Here is a 20,732-nt window from a genome sequence, read left to right on the forward strand (position 1 = left end):
TATATCCCCACCTGTGATGGTTAGGTAATAACTACCTGCCACAAATCAGAATTATAAATTTTGTACGCCTAACACAACCGCAGGGGAAATTATACCTCAGACATTCCATAATAATTGCAGCTAAGCTGTTTAGTGCCATCCATTTATTCTACATGAAGTGTTAAAAGCAGCAACAGTTGTCATTTAATTTGGCTACATAATCGATACACTGTTTCATGAACTATTAATCACTTATACTTATTTCATTTTTGGGCAATTTTAAAAATTTACTTTATTTGAAGGCAAAGTTTAAGTTAAACATGTGTTGCGGCTGTCGAACATCCGCGAGTCATGCAACCGCGGGGACTCGAACATATTTTTCAAGCACACCGAAGACAGTCGGTTAGCAAACGAGCATCCTCCGATAACTCCTTATCCAATCACGCTCGCTCATCTCTATCCACCATGTCTTAATTCACACCGGTCTCTTCAGAGAACCATAGTCAATTCGTTTTTAGAACCCCATTTGTAGGATTGTGGGGGCTTTGAGCATATGGACCACTAGTGATCAACAAGTTCCCAGACATCAGGAAGAGACAACCTCTTTTTGAATTTTAAGTAATGTTTCATTTTTAGAAGATGGAAATATAAAATTGTAGAAAAGGAACAATGAATATTCGTTATGATAAATGGAAATTATAGTATTGAATGTTTAAATTGTGCCTGTTATCTTTCTAACGCTCTCAGCTTTTACCTTTCTACTGTGAATGCAGGGTTTTGGGATGAAGCTCGGGATGGAATGAAGGGTAGAAAAGATAAGGAAAATATTGGTGTCGTCTTTTTCAGTTCCAAGTTTTAACTTTTATATCCTGTTTATATATGATAATAACGAAATAATGAAAACTGAAAATACGAGTAAAAAAGTGCAGTTTGGCAAACAAAAAAATCCACAAGCATGTGATTTATCATCACAAGTCCAAAAGAATTAAGTTGTAAGTCATACAAAACCTTTCCCATCCCCTATGGAACAAAAGGCCACAACAAGGGTTAGCGAAAGGCATTCACCTTGTCTCCTTGAAGAAAAGAAAGGAGGATGGCGCTCACTGTACTGGTAAAAAAACTTTATTGCATGTCCTTTAAAAGCATGGAAACGGGGAGAAAAGTGGAGGAGTAGATGGACGGACATCTACTCCTCCACTTTTCAACATCCGTCCATCTACTCCTCCACTTTTCTACCAGTCTCCACTATTTTTGCCAGTGCAGTGAGTGCCACCCTCCTTTCTTTTCTTCTTAAGGACATAGATGTTTTCTATCCTTCTTTGTGAGCACCCTGTCCTTGCTGATCTACATCCTGAGCATTCAATTGTATAGGTATTAACAACAGTGACAGGTAATTTTGGTGCTGGTTCCTTTTCCCCTAGTTACTACAGTCAAAGTTTGCCCACCTCTGTCAGGATAGAGGATGGTAGAGGTGGTGGGGGTGTGAGAAACTTGATGACCTCGCATATAAATATTTAACACCTTAGGGAGTGGATACAGCGACAAAAATGAATATATGCTGTGAATAAGACCTGGCAAATATAGGAAAACTGACTGAACAGCAATCTAGTCTGAACTGGTGCATAACCAAAAAAGACATATAGCAAATAGATAAATGGCTGCACTCAATTTTACTGTGCTAAAGCAAGGAAATGTGCGATACTTGAAATGTGAATAGCATAATGGCTTGTGAAATCTATGAAAAAACACATGAGATGCTTAGCACAAGATTTGGCCAAAAATTGTGAGCCCATCCACCAAACGTCAAGGTAATCTCAGATCGGATGGGTACCTGACCTGTCTGCCTAGTGTGAACACTTACCTATGGCTAATAACATGGTAAAGCCTGCATTTATAGGAAGGTCAGAACCAACTGTGTTTGGATGTAATTAAAATCACAGCATGGTGAAGGGCGGGGCGTTCAAGTCAGAAAAAATAGTACATAGTAAATATAGGAAAACTGACTGAACAGCAATCTAGTCTGAACTGGTGCATAACCAAAAAAGACATATAGCAAATAGATAAATGGCTGCACTCAATTTTACTGTGCTAAAGCAAGGAAATGTGCGATACTTGAAATGTGAATAGCATGATGGCTTGTGAAATCTATGAAAAAACACATGAGATGCTTAGCACAAGATTTGGCCAAAAATTGTGAGCCCATCCACCAAACGTCAAGGTAATCTCAGATCGGATGGGTACCTGACCTGTCTGCCTAGTGTGAACACTTACCTATGGCTAATAACATGGTAAAGCCTGCATTTATAGGAAGGTCGGGACCAACTGTGTTTGGATGTAATTAAAATCACAGCATGGTGAAGGGCGGGGCGTTCAAGTCAGAAAAAATAGTACATAGTAAATGTTCACACTAGGCAGACAGGTCAGGTACCCATCCGATCTGAGATTACCTTGACGTTTGGTGGATGGGCTCACAATTTTTGGCCAAATCTTGTGCTAAGCATCTCATGTGTTTTTTCATAGATTTCACAAGCCATTATGCTCTTCACATTTCAAGTATCGCACATTTCCTTGCTTTAGCACAGTAAAATTGAGTGCAGCCATTAATCTATTTGCTTTGTGAATAAGACCTGGACATATAGCCAAAATTGTTAAAAAGTTTCATATTAGCACTGGACAACCACATATAGGAAGGGGACCAAATATGAACATGTCACTCTCTACTGAAATTTATGGGTGCAATGGACACAGCTGAACACCCTCTATCCATGTATGTCCATTATGTCACTTCTTTTTGGCTGGATAAGATTCCTGAAAGTGAGGGTAAGTGAGAAAACTCAGGACATGAGCTCCATCTGCCCTTCCTATAACCTGTTAATAGTCTGATGGTTTTAGAGCATATAACTTTTGTTCATATAATTAAAAGGTTTTTAGTAGAGTTGGGCAGCTCAACTAGCAAGACCATTGGCCATTTTAGTGGTCTTTGGCTGCTGAATCTCTTACCTTCTGGGATCCCTATACTTTCTTTTGATTAGTCGGGCTGGTGCAACATCATTTGTGTGTCAGGCTTAAATAATGACGTTGTGCTAGCCCAGCTAATCAAAAGCCGTGCCGGGATCACAGAAGATATGAGATTCACGAGCCTCCCGTTCAGTGAGCAGAGATTACCTGGTGATGCAGTGGAGTCAGGCGAATCGATGCACCCAACTCTAGTTTGTCCCATATCATATATCCAATAAGGGTTATTTTAAGTTAGTTTTCTGACATACTTTATATATTCATTCTTCATAGTTTTCAAGATCTCCGCTTCCTGTCATTTAGTAGGAATCTTCATTGCTTACTTCCAAATTATAAAAAATGCTTGTGTGATAATCGCACAGGCACAACAAAACTCCTATGACTGTACTATACGATTACGTGAAAAGTTTTGCTGAGTTTTTGGAGCAGAAGCTGAGCGGAATAAGTTTTGAGATTTGGAGCTCCAAAAACTCCTCGAAAAACTGTGTGCACATATTCTCAAAGTAGCAAACTGTGCACCTACAGTACAGACCAAAAATTTGGACACACCTTCCCATTTAAAGATTTGTCTGTATTTTCTTGACTATGAAAATTGTACATTCACACTGAAGGCATCAAAACTATGAATTAACACATGTGGAATTATATACTTAACACAAAAGTGTGAAACAACTGAAATTATGTCTTATATTCTAGGTTCTTCAAAGTAGCCACCTTTTGCTTTGATGACAGCTTTGCACACTCTTGGCATTCTCTTGATGAGTTTCAAGAGGTAGTCACCGGAAATGAACTTCCAACAATCTTGAAGGAGTTCCCAGAGATGCTTAGCACTTGTTGGCCCTTTTGCCTTCACTCTGCGGTCCAGCTCACCCCAAACCATCTCGATTGGGTTCAGGTCTGGTGACTGTGGAGACCAAGTCATCTGGCGTAGCATCCCTTCACTCTCCTTCTTGGTCAAATAGCCCTTACACAGCCTGGAGGTGTGTTTGGGGTCATTGTCCTGTTGAAAAATAAATGATGGTCCAACTAAACGCAAACCGGATGGGATAGCATGCCTCTGCAAGATGCTGTGGTAGCCATGCTGGTTCAGTATGCCTTCAATTTTGAAAAAATCCTCAACAGTGTCACCAGCAAAGCACCCCCACACCATCACACCTCCTCCTCCATGCTTCACGGTGGGAACCAGGCATGTAGAGTCCATCCGTTCACCTTTTCTGCATCGCACAAAGACACAGTGGTTGGAACCAAAGATCTCAAATTTGAACTCATCAGACCAAAGCACAGATTTCCACTGGTCTAATGTCCATTCCTTGTGTTCTTTTGCCCAAACAAGTCTCTTCTGCTTGTTGCCTGTCCTTAGCAGTGGTCTCCTAGCAGCTATTTTACCATGAAGGCCTGCTGCACAAAGTCTCCTCTTAACAGTTGTTGTAGAGATGTGTCTGCTGCTAGAACTCTGTGTGGCATTGACCTGGTCTCTAATCTGAGCTGCTGTTAACCTGCGATTTCTGAGGCTGGTGACTCGGATAAACATCCTCAGAAGCAGAGGTGACTCTTGGTCTTCCTTTCCTGGGGCGGTCCTCATATGAGTCAGTTTCTTTGTAGCGCTTGATGGTTTTTGCCACTGCAGTTGGGGACACTTTCAAAGTTTTCCCAATTTTTCAGACTGACCGACCTTCATTTCTTAAATTAATGATGGCCACTCGTTTTTCTTTACTTAGCTGCTTTTTTCTTGCCATAATACAAATTCTAACAGTCTAATCAGAAGGACTATCAGCTGTGTATCCACCAGACTTCTGCACAACACAACTGATGGTCCCAACCCCATTTATAAGGCAAGAAATCCCACTTATTAAACCTGACAGGGCACACCTGTGAAGTGAAAACAATTTCCGGTGACTACCTCTTGAAGCTCATCAAGAGAATGCCAAGAGTGTGCAAAGCAGTCATCAAAGCAAAAGGTGGCTACTTTGAAGAACCTAGAATATAAGACATATTTTCAGTTGTTTCACACTTTTTTGTTAAGTATATAATTCCACATGTATTAATTCATAGTTTTGATGCCTTCAGTGTGAATTTACAATTTTCATAGTCATAAAAATACAGAAAACATCTTTAAATGAGAACGTCTGTACTGTTTAAATGTACATACGGTACATATATATATATATATAAGTATATATGTATATATATATATACACTGCTCAAAAACATAAAGGGAACACTAAAATACCACATCCTAGATATCTCTGAATGAAATATTCCAGTTGCTAATTTTTATTCATTGCATAGTGGAATGTGTTCAGAACAATAAAACATAACAATTATCAATGTAAATAAAAAAATATCGCATGGAGGTCTGGATTTGGAATGATACTCAAAATCAAAGTGGAAAATCAAATTACAGGCTGATCCAACTTCAGTGGAAATGCCTCATGACAAGGAAAAGATGCTCAGTATTGTGTGTGACCTCAACGTGCTTGTATGACCTCCCTACTGTACAACGCTTGGGCATGCTCCTGATGAGGTGGCGGATGGTCTCCTGAGAGCTCTCCTCCCAGACCTGGACTAAAGTATCCGCCAACTCCTGGACAGTCTGTGGTGCAATGTGACGTTGGTGGATGGAGGGGAGACATGATGTCCCAGATGTGCTCAATCGGATTCAGGTCTGGGGAACGGGCGGGCCAGTCCATAGCTTCAATGCCTTCATCTTGCAAGAACTGCTGACACGCTCCAGCCACATGATGTCTGGCATTGTCCTGCATTAGGAGGAATCCAGTGCCAACCGCCCAAGCATATGGTCTCAAAAGGGGTCTGAGGATCTCATCTTGATACCTAATGGCAGTCAGGCTACTTCTGGCGCGAACATGGAGGGCTGTGCGGCCCTTCAAAGAAATGCCACCCCACACCATCACTGACCAACTGCCAATCCGGTCATGTTGAAGGATGTTGCAGGCAGCAGTTCGCTCTCCACAGCATCTCCAGACTCTGTCACGTCTATCACATGTGCTTAGTGTGAACCTGCTTTCATCTGTGAAGAGCACAGGGCGCCAGTGGCGAATTTGCCAATCCTCATGTTCTGTGGCAAATGCCAAGCATCCTGTACGGTGTTGGGCTGTGAGCACAACCCCCATCAGTGGACGTCGGGCACTCAGACCATCCTCATGGAGTCGGTTTGTAACCATTTGTGCAGACACATGCAAATTTGTGGCCTGCTGGAGGTCATTTTGCAGGGCTCTTGCAGTGCTCCTCCAGTTCCTCCTTGCACAAAGGCAGAGGTAACCTTCCTGCTGTTGGGTTGTTGCCTTCCTACGGCCCCCTCCACGTCTCCTGGTGTACTGGCCTGTCTCCTGGTAGCGCCTCCAGCCTCTGTACACTACGCTGACAGACACAGAAAACCTTCTTGCCACAGCTCGCATTGATGTGCCACTCTGGATGAGCTGCACTACCTGAGCCACTTGTGTGGGTTGTAGAGTCCGTCTCATGCTAACACGAGTGTAAAAGAACAACCAACATTCAAAAGTGACCAAAACATCAGCCAGAAAGCATTGGTACTGAGATGTGGTCTGTGGTACCCACCTGCAGGACCCCTCCTTCATTGAGAGTGTCTTGATAAATGCCAATAATTTCCATCTGTTATCTATTCCATATGCACAACAGCATGTTAAATTGATTGTCAATCAGTGTTGCTTCCTAAGTGGATAGTTTGATTTCACAGAAGCTTGATTTACTTGGAGTTAGATTCTGTTGTTTAAGTGCTCCCCTCATTTTTTTGAGCAATATATACAGGTCCTTCTCAAAAAATTAGCATATAGTGTTAAATTTCATTATTTACCATAATGTAATGATTACAATTAAACTTTCATATATTATAGATTCATTATCCACCAACTGAAATTTGTCAGGTCTTGTTCTCTAAACGACCTATTACCCTAATCTTCTGAATCAACTAATTAACTCTAAACACATGCAAAAGATACCTGAGGCTTTTAAAAACTCCCTGCCTGGTTCATTACTCAAAACCCCCATCATGGGTAAGACTAGCGACCTGACAGATGTCAAGAAGGCCATCATTGACACCCTCAAGCAAGAGGGTAAGACCCAGAAAGAAATTTCTCAACAAATAGGCTGTTCCCAGAGTGCTGTATCAAGGCACCTCAATGGTAAGTCTGTTGGAAGGAAACAATGTGGCAGAAAACGCTGTACAATGAGAAGAGGTGACCGGACCCTGAGGAAGATTGTGGAGAAGGACCGATTCCAGACCTTGGGGAACCTGAGGAAGCAGTGGACTGAGTCTGGTGTGGAAACATCCAGAGCCACCGTGCACAGGCGTGTGCAGGAAATGGGCTACAGGTGCCGCATTCCCCAGGTAAAGCCACTTTTGAACCATAAACAGCGGCAGAAGCGCCTGACCTGGGCTATAGAGAAGCAGCACTGGACTGTTGCTAAGTGGTCCCAAGTACTTTTTTCTGATGAAAGCAAATTTTGCATGTCATTCGGAAATCAAGGTGCCAGAGTCTGGAGGAAGACTGGGGAGAAGGAAATGCCAAAATGCCTGAAGTCCAGTGTCAAGTACCCAGTCAGTGATGGTGTGGGGTGCCATGTCAGCTGCTGGTGTTGGTCCACTGTGTTTCATCAAGGGCAGGGTCAATGCAGCTAGCTATCAGGAGATTTTGGAGCACTTCATGCTTCCTGGCACCTGCTCACAGTGCCAAAACCACTGGTAAATGGTTTACTGACCATGGTATTACTGTGCTCAATTGGCCTGCCAACTCTCCTGACCTGAACCCCATAGAGAATCTGTGGGATATTGTGAAGAGAAAGTTGAGAGACGCAAGACCCAACACTCTGGATGAGCTTAAGGCCGCTATTGAAGCATCCTGGGCCTCCATAACATCTCAGCAGTGTCACAGGCTGATTGCCTCCATGCCACGCCGCATTGAAGCAGTCATTTCTGCCAAAGGATTCCCGACCAAGTATTGAGTACATAACTGAACATTATTATTTGATGGTTTTTTTGTTTGTTATTAAAAAACACTTTTATTTGATTGGACGGTTGAAATATGCTAATTTATTGAGACAGGTTTTTTGGGTTATCAGGAGTTGTAGGCCAAAATCATCAGTATTAAAACAATAAAAGACCTGACAAATTTCAGTTGGTGGATAATGAATCTATAATATATGAAAGTTTAATTGTAATCATTACATTATGGTAAATAATGAAATTTAACACTATATGCTAATTTTTTGAGAAGGACCTGTATATATATATATACACTCACTGGCCACTTTATTAGGTACACCTGTCCAACTTCTTGTTAACACTTAATTTCTAATCAGCCAATCACATGGCGGCAACTCAGTGCATTTAGGCATGTAGACATGGTCAAGACAATCTCCTGCAGTTCAAACCGAGCATTAGTATGGGGAAGAAAGGTGATTTGAGTGCCTTTGAACGTGGCATGGTTGTTGGTGCCAGAAGGGCTGGTCTGAGTATTTCAGAAACTGCTGATCTACTGGGATTTTCACGCACAACCATCTCTAGGGTTTACAGAGAATGGTCCGAAAAAGAAAAAAAATCCAGTGAGCGGCAGTTCTGTGGGCGGAAATGCCTTGTTGATGCCAGAGGTCAGAGGAGAATGGGCAGACTGGTTCGAGCTGATAGAAAGGCAACAGTGACTCAAATCGCCACCCGTTACAACCAAGGTAGGCCTAAGAGCATATCTGAACGCACAGTGCGTCGAACTTTGAGGCAGATGGGCTACAGCAGCAGAAGACCACACCGGGTACCACTCCTTTCAGCTAAGAACAGGAAACTGAGGCTACAATTTGTACAAGCTCATCGAAATTGGACAGTAGAAGATTGGAAAAACGTTGCTTGGTCTGATGAGTCTCGATTTCTGCTGCGACATTCGGATGGTAGGGTCAGAATTTGGCGTAAACAACATGAAAGCATGGATCCATCCTGCCTTGTATGGAGCATCTTTGGGATGTGCAGCCGACAAATCTGCGGCAACTGTGTGATGCCATCATGTCAATATGGACCAAAATCTCTGAGGAATGCTTCCAGCACCTTGTTGAATCTATGCCACGAAGAATTGAGGCAGTTCTGAAGGCAAAAGGGGGTCCAACCCGTTACTAGCATGGTGTACCTAATAAAGTGGCCGGTGAGTGTATATATATATACAGTAGGGGGAAAATTTAGTCAGCCGCCAATTGTTCAAGTTATCCCACTTAATAAGATGAGAGAGTCCTGTAATTGACATCATAGGTAGACATTATGAGAATGAAAATGAGAAAAAAAGTCCAGAAAATCACCTTGTCTGATTTGGCAAGATTAATTTTGCAAATTATGGTGGAAAATAAGTATTAGGTCACCTAAAAACATGCAAGATTTCTGGCTCTCACAGACCTGTAACTTCTTCTTTAAGAGGCTCTTCTGTCCTCCACTCATTACCTGTAGTAATGGCACCTGTTTGAACTTGTTATCAGTATAAAAGACACCTGCCCACAACCTCAAACAGTCACACTCCAAACTCCGCTATGGTGAAGACCAAAAGAGCTGTCGAATGACACCAGAAACAAAATTGTAGCCGTGCACCAGGCTGGGAAGACTGAATCTGCAATAGGCAAGCAGCTTGGTGTGATGAAATCAACTGTGGGAGTAATAATAAGAAAATGGAAGACATACAAGACCATTGATAATCTCCCTCGATTTGGAGCTCCACGCAAGATCTCACCCTGTGAGGTCAAAATGATCACAAGAACGGTGAGCAATAATCCCAGAACCACACGGGGGGACCTAGTGAATGACCTGTATACAGCTGGGACCACCGTAACAAAGGCTACCATCAGTAACACACAACACCGCCAGGGACTCAGATCCTCTAGTGCCAGACGTGTCCCCCTTCTTAAGCCAGTACATGTCCAGGCCTGTCTGAAGTTTTCTCGAGAGCATTTAGATCATCCAAAAGAGTATTGGGAGAATGTCATATGGTCTGATGAAACCAAAGTAGAACTGTTTGGTAGAAACAAAACTCGTTGTGCTTGGAGGAGACAGAATGCTGAGTTGCATCCAAAGGCCACCATACCTACTGTGGAGCATGGGAGTGGCAACATCATGCTTTGGGGCTGTTTCTCTGCAAAGGGACTAGGACGACTGATCCATGTACATGAAAGAATGAATGAGACCATGTATTGTGAGATTTTAAGTGCAAACCATTTTCCATCAGCAAGGGCATTGAAGATGAAACATGGATGGGTCTTTCAGCGTGATAATGATCCCAAGCACACCTCCAGGGCAATGAAGCAGTGGCTTTGTAAGAAGCATATCAAGGTCCTGGAGTGGCCTAGCCAGTCTCCAGATTTCAACCCCATAGAAAACCTTTGGAGGGATTTGAATGTCCGTGTTGCCCAGCGACAGGCCCAAAACATCACTGCTCTAGAAGAGATCTGCATTGTGGAATGGGTCAACATACCACCAACAGTGTGTGCCAACCTTGTCAAGACGTACAGAAAACGTTTGACCTCTGTCATTGCCATGAAAGGATATATAACAAAATATTGAGATGAACTTTTGTTAATGACCAAATGCTTATTTTCTACCATAATTTGCTAAAATAAATCTTCCCAAATCAGAGTTGATGATTTTCTGGATTTGTTTTCTCATTTTGACTCTCATAGTTGTTATCTACCTATGATGTCAATTACAGGCCTCTCCCATCTTTTTAAGTGGGAGAACTTGCAAAATTGGTGGCCGACTAAATACTTTTCTCCCCACTGTATATATGTATATGTATATATATATATATATATATATATATATATATATATATATATGCGCATAGTATATATTATGCTAATCAGCGACAGGAATAAAGGATTGTTTGAATGTTTCATCTTCAGATCTTCAGGAGCGCACTGCTCCCTATCCTCCTGGCTTTCTATTTGTTCGGCAGTGAAGTTGAGCTCCAGAAGATTGATAGTTTGGACAAACGGCATGGCTGCACCATTGGTCTGAACTACTGTATGCACTTGTCAAATCTTCAGTAGCACTGGAGGAGCACTGCAGCTTGCTGGATCAAGATCTCCGATGATCCAGCCAGCTTTAGATCAATGCTTACAAGCTCTATTTAAAAGGGTTTGATATATCCAGCCATGCTGCTAAACTGCAGTGGTGGCCGGTAACCTAGACAGCAAGCATTAAACAATAAATACAAAAATCTATCCATTCTTGAAAATGGAGAGAATATTAATTAAGATTAAAATTGCAAAGTTGTCCGTGTTTACAAGCACGTTGCAATATTAGTAATTTATTGATGTTGAGACAACCTAGTTTCCTAGATGCAAAAATAGTTTCTAAGTAGAATTCTTTGTTTTTCTATTAGTACCCCATTGCAGAATATGTGCAACTCCATCACAAAACTTGGCTGTTCTGATAATTCTGACATTAATCTTACAGCACAATGCTTTGGGTTGTGTCTGCTTTCCTTTTTTCTCCCATTCCCTTTGCTCAGTGTTAGAGATAGCAGCAAATAGGTAGAGGGGGTTGTACATGGCAGACCACAGTGTGCAAAGGAAGGAAAGCATTCAAGTTCTCAGGGAGGGCAAATCACACAAGCTGCTCTGTATTACAGTGAGGAAAGCACACACATAAAACTGTGCAGGGTGAAGATGGTGAATAACATAGGATGTGTAAGAATGTATCAAAAAAAGGACCCAGGGACAGAGAGAGAAATTCCTCGCTTCTTAGCATGTGTCTGCGAGCACAAGATAGAAGGAAAAAGTGGTACAGGATGAGGCTGTGCTGATAGATACCTAAAGAAAACAGTGGTACCTGGACACATAGACACTATATCCAGCATGTTTTACTGGGAGGAACAGATTTCACTGAGAAGGATGAGTTTGCATGAGAAAAACCTAAAAGTACAGTCTGCAATCTGCATATTAGGGGGTCTGAAAATGAATAAAGGAAAGAACATCGCAACTTGAACGTTAATGCAACCATTCTAAATGAAGGCAACCAACGTGAAAAATGTATTTCCTTTTAATGTTACAGGTGCCAATAGCCTTTAAAATTAATGAAAGGGGAAGAGAATAAGGCCGGGGTCACACTTGCGAGTGCAATGTGAGAAACTCGCACGAGTCTCTCATATCAATACCCGACACTGCCGCCAGTACTCGGTACCGGAGTGTGCGGCTGCATGTATTTCAACAGTACAGACCAAAAGTTTGGACTCACCTTTTCATTTAAAGATTTTTCTGTATTTTCATGACTATGAAAATTGTACATTCACACTGAAGGCATCAAAACTATGATTTAACACATGTGGAATTATATACTTAACAAAAAAGTGTGAAACAACCGAAATTGTCTTATATTCTAGGTGTTAAGGTTGGCGGAACACACCGATTATATATATATATATGTTGTGAATCCGCTTTTGGGCTCCCCTGGTGGTTGCTGGTGGTACTGGTGACTTGTGTGTCTTTGCTGTCTCAGTTCACCTGCTCCCATCAGTGTTTGGGAGTTTCCTATTTAGCCTTGCTCTCCAGTCATTTCCTTGCCGGTCATCATTGTAACCAGAGCCTTCGGTTGCATGTTCCTGCTACTAGTCTGCTGATCAGCTAAGTGGACTTTGTCCTTTTGTTTTGTATCTTTTGTCCAGTTTGCAGTTTTGTTATTCTCTGTAGCTGGAAGCTCTTGTGGGCTGAAATTGCCACTCCTGTGTCATGAGTTGACACAGGAGTCTTAAAGTAATTTCAGGATGGTTTTTTGATAGGGTTTTCAGTTGACCGTGAAGTCCTCTTTTGTATCCTTCTGCTATCTAGTAAGTGGACCTCTCTTTGCTAAATCTACCTTCATACTGTGTATGTCTTTTCCTCTAAACTCACCGTCATTACATGTGGGGGGCTGCTATCATCTTTTGGGGTATTTCCCTAGAGGTAAGCCAGGTCTGTTCCTTCCTCTACCAGGGGTAGTTAGTCCTCCGGCTGGCACGTGGCATCTAGGGTTAATCAGGTATGCTCCCTGGCTACTATTAGTTGTGTGGTAGATTTAGCTCACGGTCAGCTCGAGATTCCATCACCCAGAGCTCGTCCGTTATCTTTGTGTTTTGATGTTTCCCTGCCATTGGGAATCATGACAGTATGACCGGCCCGTGTTAAAGTTACTGGCAGAAGAAAGGAGAGAAAAAGAAGTCTGTAGATTTTTTTTTCCTATGTTTGCTCCATAGTTGGATCAGTTGTATTTCAGCTCTAATTACAGCCTTTGCCTTTCTCTCCTTCTAATCCTTGAATGGCTCTGATCTCACCTGTTTAAAGATGGATCCTCAGAGCTTGGCTGCAGGTTTAAATAATCTTGCTACTAAGGTTCAAAATTTACAAGAATTTGTTATACATACTCCGATGTCTGAACCTAAGATTCCTACACCAGAGGTGTTTTCCGGAGATAGATCTCGGTTTCTGAATTTCAAATATAATTGTAAATTATTCCTTTCTCTCAGACCTCACTCCTCTGGAGATCCTGTCCAGCAGGTTAAGATTGTGATTTCTTTGCTGCGAGGTGACCCTCAAAACTGGGCATTTTCATTGACACCAGGGGATCCTGCGTTGCTCAATGTGGATGCCTTTTTTCTGGCTTTAGGCTTGCTTTATGAGGAACCTAATTTGGAGATTCAAGCTGAAAAAGCTTTGATAGCCCTATCTCAAGGGCAAGATGAAGCTGAGATATACTGCCAAAAATTTCGTAAATGGTCTGTGCTTACTCAGTGGAATGAGTGCGCCCTAGCGGCAAATTTCAGAGAGGGCCTCTCTGATGCCGTTAAGGATGTTATGGTCGGGTTCCCTGCGCCTACAGGTCTGAATGAGTCCATGACAATGGCTATTCAGATTGATCGGCGTTTGCGGGAGCGCAAGCCTGTGCACCATTTGGCGGTATCTTCTGAAAAGTCGCCAGAGAATATGCAATGTGACAGAACTCTGTCCAGAAGCGAGCGGCAGAATTACAGGCGTAAAAATGGGTTATGTTTCTATTGTGGTGATTCTGCTCATGTTATATCAGCATGCTCTAAACGCACAAAGAAGGCTGACAAGTCTATTTGCACTTTACAGTCTAAATTTATTCTGTCTGTAACCTTGATTTGTTCATTATCAGTTATTACTGTGGATGCCTATGTGGACTCTGGCGCCGCCCTGAGTCTTATGGATTGGTCCTTTGCCAGGCGCTGTGGGTTTGATTTAGAGCCACTGGAAGTCCCTATACCTCTGAAGGGTATTGATTCTACCCCTTTGGCTAGTAATAAACCACAATTCTGGACGCAAGTGACTATGCGTATGACTCCAGACCATCAGGAGGTGATTCGCTTCCTTGTGTTGTACAATTTACATGATGTTTTAGTGCTTGGATTACCATGGTTACAATCTCATAACCCAGGCCTTGACTGGAAAACAATGTCTGTGATAAGCTGGGGATGTCGGGGGGCTCATGGGGATGTACCTTTGGTTTCCATTTCGTCATCTACTCCCTCTGAGATTCCAGCATTTTTGTCTGATTATCGTGATGTTTTTGAAGAGCCTAAGATTGGTTCTCTCCCTCCCCACAGAGATTGTGATTGCGCCATAGATCTGATTCCTGGCAGTAAATTTCCAAAGGGTCGTTTGTTTAATTTATCTGTGCCTGAACATGCTGCTATGCGAGAGTATATTAAGGAGTCCCTGGAAAAGGGACATATTCGTCCTTCTTCATCTCCTTTAGGAGCTGGTTTTTTCTTTGTGTCTAAGAAGGATGGCTCTCTGAGGCCTTGTATTGATTATCGACTCCTGAATAAAATTACAGTCAAATATCAGTATCCGTTGCCTTTGTTGACTGATTTGTTTGCTCGCATAAGAGGGGCTAAGTGGTTCTCTAAGATTGATCTTCGTGGGGCGTATAATTTGGTGCGAATTAAGCAGGGGGATGAGTGGAAAACCGCATTTAATACGCCTGAGGGCCATTTTGAGTATTTAGTAATGCCTTTCGGCCTTTCAAATGCACCTTCGGTCTTTCAGTCCTTTATGCATGATATTTTCCGTGAATATTTGGATAAATTTATGATTGTGTATTTGGACGATATTTTGATTTTTTCTGATGACTGGGAGTCTCATGTTCAACAGGTCAGGAGGGTTTTTCAGGTTTTGCGGACTAGTTCTTTGTGTGTAAAGGGTTCAAAGTGTGTTTTTGGGGTTCAAAAGATTTCTTTTTTGGGGTACATTTTTTCCCCTTCTTCTGTTGAGATGGACCCTGTTAAGGTTCGGGCTATTTGTGACTGGACGCAGCCTACTTCTCTTAAGAGTCTTCAGAAATTCTTGGGCTTTGCTAATTTCTATCGTCGATTTATAACTGGGTTTTCTGGCGTTGCTAAACCTTTGACTGATTTGACTAGAAAGGGTGCTGATGTTGCCGATTGGTCCCCTGCTGCTGTGGAGGCCTTTTGGGAGCTTAAGCGCCGCTTTTCATCTGCTCCTGTGTTGCGCCAGCCTGATGTTTCTCTTCCCTTTCAGGTTGAGGTCGATGCTTCCGAGATCGGAGCAGGGGTGGTTTTGTCGCAGAAAAGTTCCGATTGCTCAGTGATGAGACCTTGTGCGTTCTTTTCTCGTAAATTTTCGGCCGCCGAGCGAAACTATGATGTTGGTAATCGGGAGCTTTTGGCCATGAAGTGGGCGTTTGAGGAGTGGCGTCATTGGCTTGAGGGTGCCAGACATCAGGTGGTGGTTTTGACTGATCACAAGAATCTGATTTATCTGGAGTCTGCCAGGCGCCTGAATCCTAGACAGGCACGCTGGTCGTTGTTTTTTTCTCGGTTTAATTTTGTGGTCTCATACTTACCGGGTTCTAAAAATGTGAAGGCAGATGCTCTTTCTAGCAGTTTTGAGCCTGACTCTCCTGGGGATTCTGAACCTGCTGGTATCCTTAAGGATGGGGTGGTTTTGTCTGCTGTCTCCCCAGACTTGCGACGTGCTTTGCAAGAATTTCAGGCAGATAGACCTGATCGTTGTCCACCTGGTAGACTGTTTGTTCCTGATGATTGGACCAGTAGAGTCATCTCGGAAGTTCATTCTTCTACTCTGGCAGGTCATCCTGGAATTTTTGGTACTAGAGATTTGGTGGCTAGGTCCTTCTGGTGGCCTTCCCTGTCTCGAGATGTGCGTGTTTTTGTGCAGTCTTGTGATGTTTGTGCTCGGGCCAAGCCTTGTTGTTCTAGGGCTAGTGGGTTATTGTTGCCCTTGCCTATTCCGAAGAGGCCTTGGACGCACATCTCTATGGACTTTATTTCTGATCTCCCTGTTTCTCAGAAGATGTCTGTCATCTGGGTGGTGTGTGACCGTTTTTCTAAAATGGTCCATTTGGTGCCATTGCCTAAGTTGCCTTCCTCATCTGAATTGGTCCCTCTGTTTTTTCAAAATGTGGTTCGCCTGCATGGGATTCCGGAAAACATCGTTTCTGACAGGGGAACCCAGTTCGTGTCTAGATTTTGGCGGACATTCTGTTCCAGGTTGGGAATTGATTTGTCTTTTTCGTCTGCATTCCATCCTCGGACTAATGGCCAGACGGAGCGAGCTAATCAAACTTTGGAGACTTATTTGAGGTGTTTTGTGTCTGCGGATCAGGATGACTGGGTTGCCTTTTTGCCGTTGGCAGAGTTTGCTCTTAATAATCGGGCTAGTTCTGCCACTTTGGTTTCCCCTTTCTTTTGCAATTCAGGGTTTCACCCTCGTTTATCATCTGGTCAGGTGGAATCTTCGGATTGTCCGGGAGTTGATGCTGTGGTGGATCGGTTGCATCGGATTTGGGGACAAGTGGTGGACAATTTGAAGTTGTCCCAGGAGAGGACTCAGCAGTTTGCTAACCGCCGGCGTCATGTTGGTCCTCGCCTTCGTGTTGGGGACTTGGTGTGGTTGTCTTCCCGTTTTGTCCCTATGAGGGTTTCTTCTCCTAAGTTTAAGCCCCGGTTCATCGGTCCTTATAGGATTTTGGAGATTCTTAGCCCTGTGTCCTTTTGTTTGGACCTCCCGGCATCTTTCGCTATCCATAATGTATTCCATCGGTCGTTGTTGCGGAGGTATGAGGTACCGGTGGTTCCTTCTACTGAACCTCCTGCTCCTGTGCTGGTAGGGTGTGAATTGGAGTACGTTGTGGAGAAGATCCTGGACTCCCGTATTTCCAGACGGAGACTTCAGTATCTGGTTAAATGGAAGGGCTATGGTCAAGAAGATAATTCTTGGGTAACTGCCTCTGATGTTCATGCCTCGGATTTGGTTCGTGCCTTTCATTGGGCTCATCCAGATCGTCCTGGTGGTTCTCGTGAGGGTTCGGTGCCCCCTCCTTAAGGGGGGGGTACTGTTGTGAATCCGCTTTTGGGCTCCCCTGGTGGTTGCTGGTGGTACTGGTGACTTGTGTGTCTTTGCTGTCTCAGTTCACCTGCTCCCATCAGTGTTTGGGAGTTTCCTATTTAGCCTTGCTCTCCAGTCATTTCCTTGCCGGTCATCATTGTAACCAGAGCCTTCGGTTGCATGTTCCTGCTACTAGTCTGCTGATCAGCTAAGTGGACTTTGTCCTTTTGTTTTGTATCTTTTGTCCAGTTTGCAGTTTTGTTATTCTCTGTAGCTGGAAGCTCTTGTGGGCTGAAATTGCCACTCCTGTGTCATGAGTTGACACAGGAGTCTTAAAGTAATTTCAGGATGGTTTTTTGATAGGGTTTTCAGTTGACCGTGAAGTCCTCTTTTGTATCCTTCTGCTATCTAGTAAGTGGACCTCTCTTTGCTAAATCTACCTTCATACTGTGTATGTCTTTTCCTCTAAACTCACCGTCATTACATGTGGGGGGCTGCTATCATCTTTTGGGGTATTTCCCTAGAGGTAAGCCAGGTCTGTTCCTTCCTCTACCAGGGGTAGTTAGTCCTCCGGCTGGCGCGTGGCATCTAGGGTTAATCAGGTATGCTCCCTGGCTACTATTAGTTGTGTGGTAGATTTAGCTCACGGTCAGCTCGAGATTCCATCACCCAGAGCTCGTCCGTTATCTTTGTGTTTTGATGTTTTCCTGCCATTGGGAATCATGACATATTTATATGTATTATTAGGTGCGTTCGCAACCCGGGGTCCGCCGTGCAGGAGAGGAACCTGCTGCTGGCAAATGGCGGCGCTATATGGCGGTATAAGCAAACTCTGTTAACTCCACAGAGTCACTAGGAACAAGATGCTGTGCCCTGTTAACCTCACAGAGGTACACAGCTACCAACCAGAGCAAACTGTGGTCATGCAGTCAGAGAAAACAGACAAACAACTCCTCACCGGAGGTGCTGGTATTCTAGCGGCTTATTTCAGCCAAGGCCCTGAATACACTCATACAAACTCCTCACCAGAGGTGCCGGTATTGTAGGGGCTTATTTCAGCCAAACCCTAACCGCATCCAGACATGACCACACTGGCGCTGAGCTCATAGATATTGGTTTGATACTAGCGCATGGCCGTACGGCCATGCAACCTTTTATAGCTGCAGCAACTTCAGGACCTTCCTAGAGGACCAATGGGAGCTGCTACAGTACCTGAGCAACTTCAGGACCTTCCTAGAGGACCAATGGGAGTTGCTGCAGTATCTGAGCATGTGACCCCCGACCTCCAATGAGAGGTCTTTCCCTGGGCATGCTCAGAAGGGGAGAATCAGGACTTAGTCCCAGAGACATCTGCTCGCCGCTGACCAGTACTGGCTACAAAGACAGAGCCTGGAAGACCAGTAGTAAGCAGGCGCCCAGTATCAGCCTGAGCCAGACACTGGGACCGACGTCTCCGCTGAGCAGGCTCCACTGTGGCTGGTGTTATGATCCCTAGTGGCTGAGGATCACAAATAGATCAGCAAGTGATTAAACTAAGGACGAGCTCTAGGGAGATGGTAACTGGACTGATCGCAAATCTGAACCTATCCAAAACAACTAGAAGTAGCCGGTGAACGTGCCTAAAAAATTCCTAGACGTCTCGAGCCAGCCTGAGGAACTAGCTACCCCTAAAGGGAAAGAAAGACCTCGCTTGCCTCCAGAGAAATAATCCCCAAAGATATAGAAGCCCCCAACAAATATTAACGGTGAAGTAAGAAGAAGGCACATACATAGGGATGAAATCAGATTCAGCAAAAGAGGCCCACTAGTACTAGAAAGCAGAAAATAGAGCAGGGGTCTATGCGATCAATAAAAAACCCTTACAAAATATCCATCCTGAGATTTCAAGAACCCACACACCAACTAACAGTGTGTGGGGAGAAACTCGGCCCACTAGAGCAACCAGCAAGCAAGGGAATTACATTTCAGCAAGCTGGAACAGAAAACATGATAAACACTGCTGATCAAAAAATGAGCAAACAAAACTTAGCTTATCCTGGATGGACTGGGAGCAAGGTAGTCAGAAGGAATCTGAGTAGCACTGATTACATCGACAGCCGGCAACAAGTGGAAGTAAAACAGAGCTATATAGGAACCTCCCAGAGGATAACGAACCAGCTGATAGCCAGAGACCAGCAGGATAACAGGCAAAGCCACCAGGGGGAGCCCAAAGCAAAAGTCACACCATACCACCAGTGACCACAAGAGGGAGCCTGAACACAGAGTTCACAACAGTACCCCCCCCTTGAGGAGGGGTCACCGAACCCTCATGAAAACCACCAGGGCGATCAGGATGAGCCACATGGAAGGCACGAACCAAATAGGCTGCATGAACATCAGAGGCGACAACCCAAGAATTATCCTCCTGACCATAGCCCTTCCATTTAACCAAATACTGGAGCCTCCGTCTAGAAATACGAGAATCCAAGATCTTCTCCACCACGTATTCCAATTCTCCCTCAACCAGCACCGGGGCAGGAGGCTCAACCGGAGGAACCACAGGCCCCACATACCTCCGCAACAACGAGCGATGAAACACATTATGAATAGCAAATGATGCTGGGAGGTCCAGACGAAATGACACAGGGCCAAGGACTTCCAGAATCTTATAAGGACCGATAAACCGAGGCTTGAACTTAGGAGAGGAGACCTTCATAGGAACGAAGCGAGAAGACAACCACACCAAGTACCCAACGCAAAGTCGGGGACCCACACAGCGACGGCGGTTGGCAAAGAGCTGAGCGTTCTCTTGAGACAGCTTCAAATTGTCCACCACATGATTCCAAATCTGATACAACCTATCAACCACAACATCCACTCCAGAACAGTCAGAAGGCTCCACCTGACCCGAGGAAAAACGAGGATGAAACCCCGAATTACAAAAGAAAGGAGAAACCAAAGTAGCAGAACTAGCCCGATTATTAAGGGCAAACTCGGCCAACGGCAAAAAAGTAACCCAGTCGTCCTGATCAGCAGAAACAAAACATCTTAAATAAGTCTCCAAGGTCTCATTAGTTCGCTCGGTTTGGCCATTCGTCTGAGGATGGAAGGCCGACGAAAAAGACAAATCAATGCCCAATTTAGCACAAAAGGTCCGCCAAAATCTAGACACAAACTGGGATCCACTGTCAGAAACAATGTTCTCAGGAATCCCGTGCAAACGAACCACATTTTGAAAAAACAGTGGAACCAACTCGGAGGAGGAAGGCAACTTAGGCAAGGGCACCAAATGGACCATCTTAGAAAAATGATCACACACCACCCAGATGACAGACATTCTCTGAGAGACAGGGAGATCTGAAATAAAATCCATGGAAATGTGCGTCCAAGGC

The sequence above is a fragment of the Ranitomeya variabilis genome, chromosome 8, assembly GCF_051348905.1.
Source record: "Ranitomeya variabilis isolate aRanVar5 chromosome 8, aRanVar5.hap1, whole genome shotgun sequence".
Taxonomy (NCBI): Eukaryota; Metazoa; Chordata; class Amphibia; order Anura; family Dendrobatidae; genus Ranitomeya; species Ranitomeya variabilis.